The 11,371-nt window shown below is 58.1% G+C and overlaps 1 pseudogene; it reads right to left on the bottom strand.

The window, feature by feature from the left end:
- Positions 1 to 7,675, bottom strand: part of LOC117310342 (myosin-6-like) — a 10,401-nt pseudogene extending 2,726 nt beyond the window's left edge.
- Positions 7,676 to 11,371: the final 3,696 nt, after the last annotated feature.

Raw genomic sequence — 11,371 nt, 5'->3', positions numbered from 1 at the left:
GGGACTAGTTTCCTGGGTGTAGAGGGACAGGGCTGCCACTTTGTCTGGGATGGCGGGTGAAGGGACCGGGCGGAGGGGCCGAAGCGGCACCTTCTCGATGAGGTCGATGCAGGCCTGCAGGTCCATGCCGAAGTCGATGAACTCCCACTCGATGCCCTCCTTCTTGTATTCCTCCTGCTCCAGCACGAACATGTGGTGGTTGAAGAAACTGCTGCAGCTTCTCGTTGGTGAAGTTGATGCAGAGCTGCTCAAAGCTGTTGAACTACAGAGCGGGGGGTGGGGGTGGGGAGCGGGTCAGGCGGGCAGCTGTCCGTGGCCCATGCGGTGCGCCCAGGGCCGTGTCCAGCCCGGCAAGGGGGTGCAGCTGGCCCCTCCCCTCCCCTGTCAGGGCGGGGTGGGAGGGCGCCCTGAAGACACATGACCGTCTCCACCAGAGCACACCGCCGTCCCCGCGCCTGGCCTGCAGCCGGCTCAGCCAGCGGTGGCTGCCTGTGCGAACCAGTGAGTTACTGTTCTCCCGCCCCGGGCTCCCCACTCACGTCGAAGATCTCGAAGCCGGCAATGTCCAGGACGCCTATGAAGTACTGGCGCGGCTGCTTGGTCTCCAGGGTGGCATTGATCCGTGTCACCATCCAGTTGAACATCTTCTCGTACACGGCCTTGGCCAGCGCCCCAATGGAGTAGTACACCTGCTGGACATTCTGCCCCTTGGTGACGTACTCGTTGCCCACCTTCACCCGAGGGTGGCACAGCCCCTTGAGCAGGTCAGCTGAGTTCAGCCCCATGAGGTAGGCGGACTTATCAGCATCTGGTGGAGAAGGAAAGGGATAAGCAAGCACTTTCAGCAGACCCTCTTTCCCTGCCCAGGACCATCAGGTCCTGCCTCTCTCGTTAAAGAGCTGCAAATAGGGACTTCCCTGGTGGTGCAGTGGTTAAGAATCCACCTGCCAATGCAGGGGACACGGGTTTGAGCCCTGGTCTGGAAAGATCCCACATGCCGCGGAGCAACTAAGCCCGTGCGCCACAACTACTGAGCCCGTGTGCCACAACTACTGAAGCCTGCACACCTAGAGCCCGTGCTTCGCAACAAGAGAAGCCACCGCAATGAGAAACTCGCGCACTGCAACGAAGGGTAGCCCCCGCTCGCCCCATCTAGAGAAAGCCCACACACAGCAACGAAGACCCAACGCAGCCAAAAGTAAATAATAAATTAAAAAAAAAAACAGAGTTGCAAATAGAGGCCTGAAGGGCACAAGGCTTGCAATGGTGACACAGCCAGTGTGTGCCCGAGTCAGGCTGGAGCCCAGGCCCCTCCCTCACCCCAGGCCCTCCTACCACACTGCATCCCTTCATCTCTCCAGGGCAGGCACTGTGGGCTGATGCTGTCCTCTGCTTCTTTCCTCCTTTGTCCCCAATCCCAGGATCTAGCCCAGGACTGGGCCTGCTCTACCCTGAATCTATCTGTTGGCCAACATGGCCGGCTGGGAAATCAAGCTTCCTAACAGCATGTTGGTCACCCTCCCCCAATCCCCAGCTCTCCAAATGTGCCATCCAACATATGATATCTATTTAGAAGGAATTATTTGGTTGAATTTCAAGAGTTTTGTGATAACTGGCAACATGCTATTGTGAAACTGAGACTTGGCATTTGATCTGGACAGACATGGAGAAGGGGTCCTTGAAGGTGGCCAAGAGGAATGTTCTTGGGCGTTTGTCCAGCCCTGTTCACACCCCTTCACATCTCCTTCTCAAAGGATTCTCGAGATAGCCTTAGAGGGAGCTGGGAAGGCTTTCGCTCCATTCCACTGAGGGGGAAACTGAGGCCCAGCGATGTGGGTGATGTGCCAATGCCCTGAGCTGTGTCCTGACACTTGGCTTCCTGCCTCCCAAAACAGAACATGGCACGGAGGCTGCGAGGGGCTCACCCAAGGCCTGGGCATTCCCTCACATACACACTACATTAGTGATGGGGGTGTGCAGAGATCAGTTCTCTGCTTTCCTTGGCTTGGGGGTGTCTTGGGTGCAGAAGGAAATCTCCCCAATTCACTTCTGCTCTGTGCAGTTGGGTTGAGAAGCTAGCGGGATTGAGAGGTGCCTCCTTGTCTGCCCACTTCTCCCATGTCCCTGCCTTCACCCACCCACAAGCCTTAGGTCCTCTGGGAGCCAGCCTGTCTGGGATGCAGGGTGGCGTCTGGCTAGGTTCTAATGGAGAAGAAAGCCTGGAGCCTGGGCCAGGTGGGACTTGGGGTGGGGCTGAGCCCACCCTGGGAGAAAGCACAGCCTTTCAACCACCTGCTTCTCCTATTCCTGGTTTCTTTCCACTTCTCTATCGAGGTCCTAACATCGCTACTGTGAACATAAACTCCTTAAAAATCGTTGAAAGGGGCACATCCCTGGTGGCGCAGCGGTTAAGAATCCGCCTGTCAATGCAGGCGACACGGGTCAATTCCTGGTCTGCAAAGATCCCACATGTCGCGGAGCAACTAAGCCTGCGAGCCACAACTACCGAGCCCACGTGCCGCAACTACTGAGGCCCGCGCTCTTAGAGCCCGTGCTCCGCAACAGAGAAGCCGCCCGCAATGAGAAGCCCGCGCACTGCAACGAAGAGTAGCCCCCGCTCGCCCCAGCTAGAGAAAGCTCACGCGCAGCAACAAAGACCCAACGCAGCCAAAAAAAAAAAATCGTTGAAAGGCACCCCTTTAGGACACAGAATGGGAGACCGTGCTCCCAGAGGACCGTCTCTGCATGACGGGCAAACGCCCATCCCCTCAGGCCTTCTCAGCGCCTGCTCTCCTGTCCTCGAACCTTCAGTGCCGTCGGGCTCCGCCTGCTCCTCCCGCTGCTTCTGCTTGAACTTCATGTTTCCGTAGTGCATGATGGCGCCCGTCAGCTTGTAGACGCCGGCCTTCCTCCTCAGGAGTGAAGCCCAGCACGTCGAAGGCGCTCTGGGGCAGGGCAAGAGAGGCAGAGTGGGTGGCGGGGCGGGCGGCCCAGGAGCCCCGGGACCCGCCCACTGCCTCCTAGCTCACATCCGTGGCTGCCAGCTCCTCGGAGTCGTCGATGGAGGCCACAGACACCTCCCCTGAGACACGAAGGCGTAGTCGTAGGGGTTGTTGGTGACCAGCAGCATGTCTGTCCAGGCGGGGGACAGGGCAGGGGACAAGGGGGTGGGAGGGGGCACGGTGGGGGGCAGGGGTGGGATGAAGGAAAGAGCGGGAGCAGGTAGAGAGGAGGACCGTCAGCAAGGACCAAGGGGAGGACCCAGAAGAAAAGGAAAAGTGGGTGGGAGGACCCAGGGTGGGAGGATGGTGGGCGAATGACAGGTGGGAGAAGGGGAGGCAAATGCAGAGGAGAAGGAGTAAAGCAGCAAGGAAGGGTGGAAAGGGAGGCAAGAATTGACACAGGGGAGTCCAAGGTGAGGGAGGAAGAGAAAGGCAATGGGCAGATGGAAGGAGGGGGGGTGAGAAGTCTGGTGGGACGGGTGAGGAGGAGGGATCTGCCCTGCACAGGCGGGCTTGCAGAGGGCGCTGGGGGCAGCAGGGCCATCGGGCTGGGCTCACCCAGCAGCTCTGGCTTCTTGTGGACAGGATCTGGTAGAAGATGTGGTAGTTCCTCTCAGCCTTCAGCTGGAAGATCACCCGGGGACTTCTCCAGGAGATCTGAAGTGAGGAAAGGCGGGAGGCAGGTAAGGAGGGAAAAAGCCAAGCCAGCAACAGGGTGGAGGTCAGGGGAGAAGGGCTCTCACGGCAAGTGGAGAGAGCCCGGGGAAAGATACGGTTTAAAGGAAGAAGAATTCTAAAGCCAAGAGGCAAATGTAGACAGAGACAGAAGATGGAGGGGAAATGTTGAGGTGGGGCATCCGGCGGGAATGAAGGCAGAGGTGGAGGACCCAGAGGTGTGGGCAGGGCTCCCCATGTACTCACAGGTTTCTATGTCTGCAGAAGCCAACTTTCCAGTGGCTCCAAAGTGGATCCTGATGAATTTCCCCTGGGGGCAGATGGGACAAAGAGTGAGAGAACTGGCCAGAAGAGACGCACGGAGATCCTGGACCTCATCGCAACCCAGAATGCCCTGGACGGTTCTGGAAATGTAAATGACTTCTTTGGAATCCCAGTTTAGTATCAGTAAAACAGGGAAGAGGATGCCCATCCCCACATGCCACCCAGGGATCTCTGAGCAGAAATGACACAGGAGGGGACTTCCCTGGTGGTCCAGCTGTTAGGACTCTGCCCCTCCCAATGCATGGGAGCCCACGTTCAATCACTGGTCAGGGAACTATTAATAGATCCTGCACACCACAACTAGAGATCCCGCATGCCACAATGAAGATCCCACGTGCCACAACTAAAGACCCAGGTCAGCCAGTTAAATAAATAAATAAATATTTTTTAAAAAAGAAAGAAAGGACACAGGAATGAGCACTGATAGAATGTGTCCTGTTTGTACCTCTGATATGATCTCTTGTAATCCTCCCAATAACCAGCAAGGTAGCTACTACTACCTCTGTCTCACTGATGCAGGAACTGGGGCTCAGAGAGGTGTGGGGACTTACTGGGCAGATGGAATGCTGGGGAATTGGCTCCAACGCCCACGCTCTCTTTCCACTTCCAGTGTGGAAGAGCTTTGGAGACAGTCATAAGGAAAATCTAGAATGTGACCCAAATCAGCCCTGTTACTCGGCTCTGGAACAGCTGTGGTAGCTCTGGGTCTCTTTTCTTGAGTTCCCAGCACACGGGGGCCAGGCTGAGTGGGGAGGGTTTGGAGTGTGTGTGTGTGTGTGTGTGTTATTTGATATCCCAAAACCAAATGCAGGACAATCAACCCGGTGGGGTGACTGTTTGGCAAAACAGCACCCCCCTTTTTTTGTTGAGGCCGCGTGAGGCCAGTTGGCAGTGGTCAGGTGCACTCACGAAGCGGGAGGAGTTGTCGTTCCGGACCGTCTTGGCGTTGCCGAAGGCCTCCAGGGCGGGGTTGGCCTGGATGATCTGGTCCTCCAGGGTGCCCTGCAGAGGGAGCAGAGCGTGGGGCTGCATCTCCAGGCCACCTCCAGGTGGTGGTGGGGAGGCCGGGGGTGTGGCCGGATGGACTGCTGGGGGGTCTGCAGCTCCAATGGGTCATATTCAGACCCTCAGAGTGTGTGTCTCCTGCCAGGTAGGTCTCGAGCACTGGGCTCAGGGGTGCAGTCCACACTGTTTCCCAGGGCAGGGCTAAGGGTCACCTGGTCAGCCCACCCCCCAGTTCCCCTCTGCCGAGCCCGTGGCCCACCCGGCACCTTGGTTGCATTGACGTTGTCCTTCTTGCCACGGTCACCTATGGCTGCGATGCTGGCAAAGTACTGGATGACACGTTTCGTGTTCACAGTCTTCCCTGCCCCAGATTCTCCGCTGGGGACAACAGGGACCCATCAGAAGCCAGATTCCCACCGTCCTCCATTCAAAGTTCAGCACTGCACCCTCCTCTCTCAGAGTCCCCAGCCATCTAATCTCCTCCCCCAGGGCCCAGCTCCCTGCAGAGTCTGCCCAGCACTGTAGGTCACTCCGGCAGTCCTCGGAGAGCCCGGTTCCTTGCAGTCTCCGCCTTAAACCTTTCCTCCCCACCCCATCACCCCCAGGAATCAGCCTGGGTCCCCCCCAGCCCACGCTCCTCTGTGGGTGGATGGTGTTTGCTCACGTGATGAGGATTGACTGGTTCTCCCGATCTGGAAGAGAAAAGAGCAGAGGCAATGGGGTCAGGGCTGAGGGCCCAGGTCCACGGATGTGGGGCTGAGGGGCCACAGGTCAGAGCAGCCAGCCCACCTGTCAGCATGTACTGGTAGGCGTTGTCAGAGATGGAGAAGATATGGGGCGGCGCCTCGCTCCTCTTCTTGCCCCGGTAGGCGGCCACCACCTCGGCGTTGTACACCGGCAGCCACTTGTAGGGGTTGACGGTGACGCAGAAGAGGCCCGAGTAGGTCTGAAATGGGAGATAGGGCAGTCATGAGAAGTTGGAAGGGAGAGCCTGGGATGGGCAGTGGTGACAGGCAGAAGAGTCCCTGGTCAGCCCAGCTGGCTCCTCTCTTCCTGCAGCTGACCAGGGATGGGATAGGGGCAGAGAGCCCTTTGGGAGCGTTCCAACCCCCCTCCCCGTGAGAGAATCGCCCCGGCCTACTTTGGACTCTGTGCAGGACAGGCTGCCCGCCGTGTGCAGGACACACTCACGTAGATCATCCAGGCTGCGTAGCGCTCCTTGAGGTTGAAAAGCACTGCAGGCTCGTGCAGGAAGGTCAGCATGGCCATGTCCTCAATCTTGTCGAACTTGGGCGGGTTCTGCTGCAACACCTGGTCCTCCTTCACAGTCACCGTCTGGGGAGGGGGGTGGGGCAGTAGGACAGGGGTGACCACACTCCCACCAGGACCCTTGCCAGCCTTGCCCACTTACCTCCTCCCAGAGTACAGGCTGTGACCTGGCCTCGTTCCCCTAGCTCTTCTCTCACCAGTGCCTGGGCCCTAGCCTATAGCTTCCCATGACACCAGATAATTTACCTGCCCACTGTCTCTCCCTTTCTAGAGACTGTCCTAGAGTCCCTGTGTCTTGCCAGTTCCCCAGACCCTGTGCTGATGAGCATCACCTTTCAGTCCCTGCTTAATTGTCTAGGGATGGCCACTCTCTGGCCTGTGCACACACACCTTACCCTGACTCCTGGGGGCAGTACTTCAGGGCATCAATTGCTCAGGGCAAACCTTGCCACTAATGGAAAAACATCTCACCCATCTACCCTACACTCTTCATTGGCCACTGTCAAATGGTTCGATCTCCACTGGTCAGTTTGCCGTGCCCTGATGTCATGAGATCCTGCAAGCAGGTATTCCAGCATTTTTTTACAGCAGAGAAAGCTGTGGATCGAATAACTAAATGATTTGCCAGCATGGTGGCTGCTAGTGGCAGAGCTGGGTTCAGGGTCAAAGTCCCCAGAGGTTCTGAGCCACTGCTGCTGACCAGTGGCAGTTCTCGTGGCCGGCACGAGGGACCAGGACTGTGGATTTCTGAGTGCCAGTCATCAGCTCTGGACTGAACATTCCACTCAAGAGTTCCTGCTCTTTGCGTTCATCGGTAAAAGTTTGCTCTTGGTATGGGCTGGGGAGGACTGGGGAGACTCGGTTCATGGAGGAAACTGAGGCAGAATGGAGGGACGCAGGTTTGAGAAGGGCGCTTCATTTGATGCTGTGTCTATGCCCTCTTTATCTACAAGTCCCCTCTGAAGAGGAAACCAGCTGAGGTTTTTGGCCGCCAGCATCCTCTCTGGCAACGGGCTGGCGTGGGGCCTCGTTACCCTGCTCAGACCTAACAAGAAAGGTCAGTTCTTACTCAGACGCTGGGCTTCTTGAGGGGGCTCATCCAGCACCCCCGCTGGCTTTGGCTCTTCTCCAGAGCCCCTCAGCTCCCACTGTATGTGGCTCCACCCTGCACCCACCACCCCGTGCTGTGCCCCACGCACCTTGCCGTTCTCCGTCTCGGCAGTGACCTTGCCTCCCTCCCGGGACAAGATCTTGGCCTTGACAAACTCTTCCTTGTCATCCGGCACGAAGCACTCAGTGCGGATGTCGAAAGGCCGGGTCTGGGCCTCTAGACGCTCCTTCTCTGACTTGCGGAGGTACTGGGCCGCCGGCCCGAAATCGGCCATCTGGGCATCGGTCATCCTGTCCCTCCTCTGCGGCTGAGACAGGAGGGCCCAGGCCTCAGTGGGTGGCATTGCCCTCTGCCCCTGACTCTCTGCCCCACCCCCTCACCACCTGGGTCCTATCAGTCTCACCTCCCTACCTGGCCTGGGTCCAGCCCTCCCCAACTCGGGTTCTGCTTCCCTTGCCCTCTGACGTGAAGCTGAGGGAGAATCTGTGAGGGGTCTGCGTGGGGTGGAATTGGCTAGCGTTTGCTAAGGCGAGGTGCTGAGCTGCTCAGAGGAGAGCAGCAACCTGGCTTCCAGGAGAAAATTGGGGTGGTTCTCACCCGGCGATCTCTTCACAGAGAATCCTGGAGACTCTGGACCATGGGCGGAGCCACAGAGGTACAGCCAGGCAGAGGGAAAGAACGGACAAGGAGAATGAGGAACAACGGAGGTAGCCCCGTGGGGAGAAGTAAGCCGGGAAGCTAAACCGAGAGCCAGCCGAGTGGGACAGACCGACATGGGCAGTCGGGCAGATGAGAGGCAGGGAGACAGGAAAGAAAGGATGCAGAGCTAGTAACAGTGAGAGGAGTGGGATGTGGAATCCGAGTTGGAAACAGAGAGGCAAGGAGATTAGAACACGCAGCTGTGAAGGGCAGGAGGAGAGACAGACAAAGAAGTATGATAGTGACAAGTACTGACAAAGACCAAGAGGCAAAATAAAATTGGACAAAGAGAGGGAAGCCGTCCAAGGAGGGACAGACATGGAGAAAGCACACGCAGGACACAGAAAGCAGGAGAGGACAGATGCAGGGAAAGAAATGCAGATGGGAGAAGAAAAGAGGTTTCTGGTTTTCCCCTTGGAACCTCCCCTCTGTCAGTGGAAACATCCCAGGGCTGGAGAAAGTCAGTTTTAGCAGAACCCTTGGGCCTCCGACTGATCTGCACCCCCGTTCCCCTCAAGTTGGGGGCTCTGAGGGCTAGCTACGGAGCTCCCACCCAAACCCCATCTTACCTGGCTCAGAGGAGTGTCAGTCTGTCCCCAGAGCATGATCCTTTATATCCTGCTGCACCCACCCACTGCCTAAATTTGGAGTCCTTCCCTAGGGACCCTCCCTCCCACCTCTCTCCCCTCCCGGCCCCTCCTCCCTTGATCCCTTGGCTCTGGAGGTGACAAGAGGACAAGAGGGCCTCCAGATTTGCCCATGAAAGGTCTGTCGCCCTAGCCCCTCTGGCTCCAGGGCCTTTTTTTAGTCCTTGGGCACATTCCTCCCCTCCAAAGGACTGATGGGCAGATAGTGGGAAGACAGGACTTCTCACACCCCCCCCCCAACCCCGCACCCAGCACCACCAGGCCCTTACCTTGGTTATTTTTAACCTGAAGGGTGAGTTGAGCACTCTTGGTGAGGGCCACCTTCTCCTGCAGGCCAGATGCTTGTCCCCTGCCCCCAACCACGGGCTCCCCTCCCTCCTTTCCTCCCCAGCCTGTCCTCACACAGCTCAGGCTGGGAGCAACTCCCCACTCTCTCTGGACCTGGAGTCCCATGGTGCTGGGGACTGGCAGCCGGAGCCAGGATGCCCAGGGAGGGGCTCTACTTCCCAGATCCTTGACTCAGTTTCCTTTTGTCAGGAAAAGAATTGCCAGGCTGTCCTCTCTGCGCGGTCCTGGTTTCCTTCTGATCCCCAAGTCTGCAGGCAGGTGTCCTCCTGGGAACGTGAGGCTGCATTACTCGGGGGACACATCTGGAGCCCCCAGCCCCTCCCCTGCTGCTCCTGATACAGTGACCACCGTCTAACCGCTCAAACAGGGGAAGGGATTTCCCCACGCCACCAAAGCAGATTCGCACCCAGACCCACAGTCCAGCACCCTCACACATGGCCTTGGCCACCATGGGTCCGTGCCCATTCTTAAACACACGCGTACAGATATTTCACACTTACACACTTAAGTCTGCAGATTTTCCTTCTTGCTTTTATGCACACTGAAACACACATTTGCACACATAAGCTTTTACCCCTCCTCTGCCACCCTCTGCTCCCGGTGAGGGGCGGGGGTAGGGTGGGGAGGGGCAAGAGGCGTTAATCCCAGGGCCTGAGGCGGGAGGGGGTGGGGGCTGCTCCCTTCCGCCTCTCTGGGCTGCCAGAGGGTGCAGGTGCTGCTGAGGCTGGCTGGGGTCCTGGCCGCCCCAGGGATTTACAGGAGCTGGGCCCCAAGCTCTGCGTTCTGCAGGGCAGGGGCGGGGCTCTGCCGTCTGCTCCCCCTCCCCAGGTAGAACCCCAGCGCTCCCTCCCGACCGTCGTGGGGCTCATACTCACACATCCATCTTCATGGGTGTCCCCCAGCGCCCCAGGCCCTCAGGGCCCCCCTCCCCAGCCTCCAGTGATGCTGTCTCTCAGAGGCGGTAGGTGTCAGGTCTTCAACAGGCCATGCCTGTTATGACTAAGTGGACATTGTGTGTAGGAAACAAAGCCAGACTCCCCTGCCCTGGCTTGCCCTACACCCTCACACCCAGGAACGCTCTCCCAGCTGCCCCTCCCAAACCATCTCCTGTCACCTCTCAATATAGCTCTAGAGTGGGGAGGTGTGTAGGACGGACAGGGGTCAACTTCTCTGCTTTCCACCAAATATGTGGTCTCTCCCCCAATGCGCCAACTCCTTAGGACCCTCCACCGCCCCATTAATGGACTCAGGGATACATCTGTCTGCAGGGAACCTGTACTCCATATCCAGTGTCCTTGGGGGGACCTGAATCAACCCCACATTCCCGCCTCAGGCAGGTACCTATGCCAAATTGTTCCCCCAGGGGATGCAAGCTACTTGTCCCAGCTCTAGGTCACTGGAGGACCTAGCATGCAAGCTGGGGGTCAGCCTGTGGCCCAGTGCGCCACTGCCTGGTTCCCATTGCCACGGGGACGTGATAAGGGGCTGAGAACACCAGGTCAGGCTGGGTCAGGCCCAGATGACAAAGACTAGGCTTTGTCCTCAGGGAACCCTATGTCCTGAGCAGGCCAGACTGGGTACAGGTGGAGTGGGGGTGAGGGGTAGGCAGGCAGTTCCCACTGTCTCCTGTGGAAGGAGGAGGAGGGGAGGGGTTAAATTGGTCCCAGGGCTCTGCTTCCCATCTGGTCTGGTTTGCCCTTCTCTCCCTTTCCTAGGTCCCCTTCTCTCCCCCAGCTCTCACATCCATCCCTGCTCTCTGTCCTCCCTCCACTGCCCCCTAGAGCAACTCCTCATTCTGCTAGAAGTCCTGGCCAGTGAGGGCACGGGATGGAGACTCCTGCCACAGGGAAGGGGACGCGGAGGCAGGGCTAGCCTTGGCACCGGGTTGCCCCTCTTGTGCCTGGCTCCCTGTATGTCTGCCTCCCTTTCCCTCTTCCTGGTTCCCTGTCTCAAAGTTGGGCCTGGCCTCTGATTCTCCCTCGCACCACGTTTCTGCCCATCGCGGGGTCTGACATGCCCGCATTTCCATAAGTCTCTGCCTTCTCTAAGCCCACCTCGGCTTGCTCTCTGCCTGTCTCATCTCTGCCTCCACACCCTGCTCCAGGGTCTTCATCCGCTTCTCTCTAACCTGTTCTCCACTTTCCTGATTTTGCTTGCATCTGAAGGTGACCCAGGATTCTCTCCTTTGCCCAGTACCGCCCCACCTCGCTCTCCCAGCTTCTTGATCCAAGGCTCACCCTCCCTGTCTCCTCTCCAATCCTCTCTCGGCACCCTCCTTCTGTGGCTCGGCT

This window comes from Tursiops truncatus, chromosome 2 (genome assembly GCF_011762595.2).
Source record: "Tursiops truncatus isolate mTurTru1 chromosome 2, mTurTru1.mat.Y, whole genome shotgun sequence".
In the NCBI taxonomy this organism is placed as follows: Eukaryota; Metazoa; Chordata; class Mammalia; order Artiodactyla; family Delphinidae; genus Tursiops; species Tursiops truncatus.
This window is presented reverse-complemented; position numbering and strand designations above follow the sequence as displayed.